Genomic DNA, 4,091 nt, shown 5'->3' on the forward strand with positions numbered 1-4,091 from the left:
TGGACAGCAGCAGGCCAGGCTTCCCTGCCCATCACCAACTCCCAGAACTTGCTCAAACTCATGTCCATTGAATCAGCGACGCCATACAACCATCTCACCCTCTGTTGTCCCCTTCTCCTCCTGCCTTCAATCTTTCCCAGCATCAGGGTCTTTTGAAATGAGTCAGTTCTTTGCATCAGGTGGCCAAAGTATTGGAGTTTCAGCTTCAGCATCAGTCCTTCCAATGAATATTCAGGACTTATCTCCTTTAGGATGGACTGGTTTGATCTCCTTGCAGTCCAAGGGACTCTGAATAGTCTTCTCCAACACCACAGTTCAAACGCATCAATTCTTTGGCACTTAGCTTTCTTTATAGTCTAACTCTCACATCCATATATGACTACTGAAAAAACCATAGCTTCACTTCACTTATGAGGCCTCAGGCCAACCAGGAAAACAGGAGCCCATGACACGTGGGAGCACCCCTAGAGAGGAGATCTGGTCCCACCCTCCTGTTGGCCACCTCCAACACAAGTCATCATGTCCCTGGATCAGAAAAGTGAGCACTGCAAACTTGAGGAAGACCTTCAGGCCCCGAAAGGCCTAGAAAGGCCTTTGAGAGTGTGCAGGCTCCCATGGCTAGGAAGGAAGAGGCCAACTCCTCCACCTCTTCCTCCTCCATGACCTCCTTCTCCTCCACTAACTTCTCTTCCTCCACCCCTTCTTCTCCTCCCTCACTCCTTTGATCTCTGGCACCCCAGAGGAGGTGCCTGCCACTGGGGCACGGAGTGCTCACCAGGGTTCTCAGGGAGCCTGCTTCTCACCTGCTGAGAAGGCTCTCACCACAGCCTCTCTACGGAGTCAATCTGATGAGAATTTCAGAAGCCAAGAAGAGGAGGGCCCCAGCATCTCCGAGGCTCCACCAGATCCCCAGTTTTTGCTCAGTCATGAGCTAAACAAGAAGGTGACTGAACGGGTGCAGTTCCTGTGTGTCAGATATGTAACAAAGGAACCCACCCCCAAAGCAGAAATGCTGAGGAGTGTCAGCAGAGAGCACAAGGACAACTTCCCTGTGATCTTCAGCGAAGTCTGTGAGTGTGTGGAGGTTGTCTCTGGCACTGAAGTGAAAGAAGTAGACCCCACCAGCCACTCCTATGACCTTGTCAAATCACTCAACCTCAGCTATGACAAGAGGCTGAGTGATGACCGGGGCATGCCCAAGACCAGTCTCCTGATACTTATCCTGGGTGTGACCTTCAGGGAGGGGAACTGTGCCCCTGAGGAGAAAATCTGGGAAGTGTTGAATATGATGGGGCTGTATGCTGGGCAGAAGGATCCCATCTATGGGGAACCCAGTAAACTCATCAGTAATGACCTGATGAAGGAACAATATCTAGATTATCGGCAGGTGTCTTGACAGTGATCCTACATGTTATGGATTCCTATGGGGTCCAAGGGCCTATGCTGAAACCAGCAAGATGAAAGTCCTGGAATTTTTTTTTTTTTTTTTTTTTGCCAAAATCAGTGGGTGGGACTGACTCCACTTCCTTCTCATTCTGGTATAAGGAAGCTTGAGAGATGAGAGAGCCCAGGCCAGAGCTACCCCCGGTTATGATACTACTGTCATGGACAGTGAAAGTCCCAGGGTCACACCCAGCAGACCATCTTGCCCCGAGTGAAGTCCAAAGCAATTTATTCAGTCTTCATTTGAAGACAGCAGCCTGTATTCTACGTAGTGGAGGACCAGGGAGGATCTGAAAGGAAGTGTATAACATCTTTGCATTTCTGTTGTATATGGGTGATTTGGATATTTATCTTTTTTACTTTTTCCCTCAAATATTGTTTAGTAACGTTTAATTAGCTCCAGAAAACAAACTTCTGTCCATCCACTTCACTGTCCATCCTCACTGCCTAGTCTGTCACGGTAATGTCAAACCCGAACCACCGTCCAGCCCTCTACTTGGCCTTCCAACTCTTATTCTTGTTCCTTAGAATTCAATCTCTGCACAGCAGAGAGAATGACCCCTGAAGCTCATGAATCAGAACATGTTGTTCCTAGGCTTAAAACCCTCCAAGAGGCTCCCTGCTGCACTCAGAATAAATGTAATGAGTGATCACCACCTTCAAGATTCCACACGAACTGACTGCTGCCTGCCTGTCTGACTTCTTCATCTGCGCTCCACCTCTCATGTTACAGTCACACTGGCCTTGCCTCTGATCTATGAGTTTACCAAGTATATTCTTGCCTGAGGGCATTTTCACTCTCTGTTCCCTCTGCCTAGGACAAGCTGCCATCATATTTTCACAAAGCTTGCTACTTTTTGTCATTTGTCTCAATTTAAATATCACCTCCTTAGAGAGGCCTTCAAGTCTAGCCAAATACCCTACCCTCATGCCCACTCACTCTAATATCATATTTCCCTATTTTTTAAAATGATGCTATTTTTATTAATTGTTACATTTAGAATTTATTTTTTAAAATTTTAATTGGAGGGTAATTGTTTTACAATATTGCATTGGCTACCGCCATAGAACAATGTGAATCAGCCTTAAGTACACATGCATGCAAGTTCAGTCATGTCCGACTCTTTGTGACCCCATGGACTGTAGCCCACCCGCCTCCTCTGTCCACTGCATTCTCTAAGCAAGAATACTGGAGTGAGTTGCCTTTTCCTACTCCAGGAGATCTTTTCGACCCAAGGATTGAACCCATGTCTCCTATGTCTCCTGTATTGCCTGAAGATTCTTTACCACTGTGCCACTTGGGAAGCCCTTAAATATACATATATCCCCTTCTTGAAACTCCTCTGTCTCCTACTCCAACCCACCCATCTAGGTTACCACATGGTTTTATTCATGTATCACTACCCAAAATGACCATGCTCATTTATTTGTTTATTGCCTCTTTCTCTCTTGGGAATGGAAGCTCCATTAACACTTACATTCCCTAACACTCTTTCTGGTACCTATGTGTAATTTATTAAACACATTGAATGAGTGAAAAAAGATTTCACTTCAAAACAAGATTCTACTTTAAAAAAAGTCTTAGATCTATGGATCCTACTCTGCCTTGCTGTTAAATATTTACTCTTTGCAATTCTGTTAGTTTTACATAATCTCACTTGCAGTTTTTTATTTAGCAATTCCTCAGTAATTCCTAAATCATGGGGATTTATTGCAGTGATTAAAAGGAGTATATGCATAGAGCTGTTCCTTATTTGCTGTCTTTTTTCACAAATATGGTTCTTTTGGCCCAACGTGTATAGAAAATAAACTAAAATAGTGCAATGTGGTCAGAAAAACATAAATTGAAGTTGTAATACATTTACTTGTAATACATTATAGAATGAGACCTGTTTTGCCTCTGAGTCAACTAAAATCTCCAAAGAAATAAAGCAATAGAGGAAAACAACCTGACCTTTCAAAAAATGTCATTTGACTCCTCTATGCAAGATTTGCAAAGGTCCCACCCAAACTCAGTTTTATTGACTTCAGCCCACTCACTCAAAGGAATAAAATGCCTGAGTTTGAAGATACTGAGAGAGAATGTCTTCTGAGAACACTGTTTCATTTTGTGGTGTTTTTTTTTTTCCCTCCCTCCCTCTGGGGAAAGATTGGGTGTTGCTTTCCCTTCATTTAAGCCATGAGAGTGATGTTTCAAATTGACCCTCTAGAGAATCTGCTCAATGAATTCTGGAAGTTGGGTCATATGCTTGACCAGTATCTATAAGATGGTCTTGGTGGCAGAAAGAATGATGACAACACTGTGAACAAGTTGATGACAGATCAGAGATGCATGTGCTTCCCCTGGATTAAAGAAGGGCCCCACGGAAGAGAAAAGGCCCAAAAATGGCTTCAGGAGAAGTCTGAGAGAGCTTTCTGAGAGACGTGAGCCTCCCTGCTGGGAGAAGCCTGTGGTATACACAGAGTGTTGAAGCTGAGGAGTGTGCTGATGCATCAAGACGGAGACGAGATACCACCAGTGTCAAACGAGCCATTGTGAGACATTCTTCATAGAAATGACTCCTGAGGAAACAATAAAAGGAGGATTCAGCTTGAAATAACTATAATTAATATTTTACTTAATTTGACACACTCAATACTTTCCCCCT

The 4,091-nt window shown here is 44.1% G+C and overlaps 1 pseudogene; it reads left to right on the forward strand.

Moving 5' to 3' along the window:
- The first annotated feature begins 706 nt into the window (after positions 1 to 706).
- Positions 707 to 1,658, forward strand: LOC122679097 (annotated as a pseudogene).
- The last annotated feature ends 2,433 nt before the right edge of the window (positions 1,659 to 4,091 follow it).

The sequence above is a fragment of the Cervus elaphus genome, chromosome 21, assembly GCF_910594005.1.
Source record: "Cervus elaphus chromosome 21, mCerEla1.1, whole genome shotgun sequence".
In the NCBI taxonomy this organism is placed as follows: Eukaryota; Metazoa; Chordata; class Mammalia; order Artiodactyla; family Cervidae; genus Cervus; species Cervus elaphus.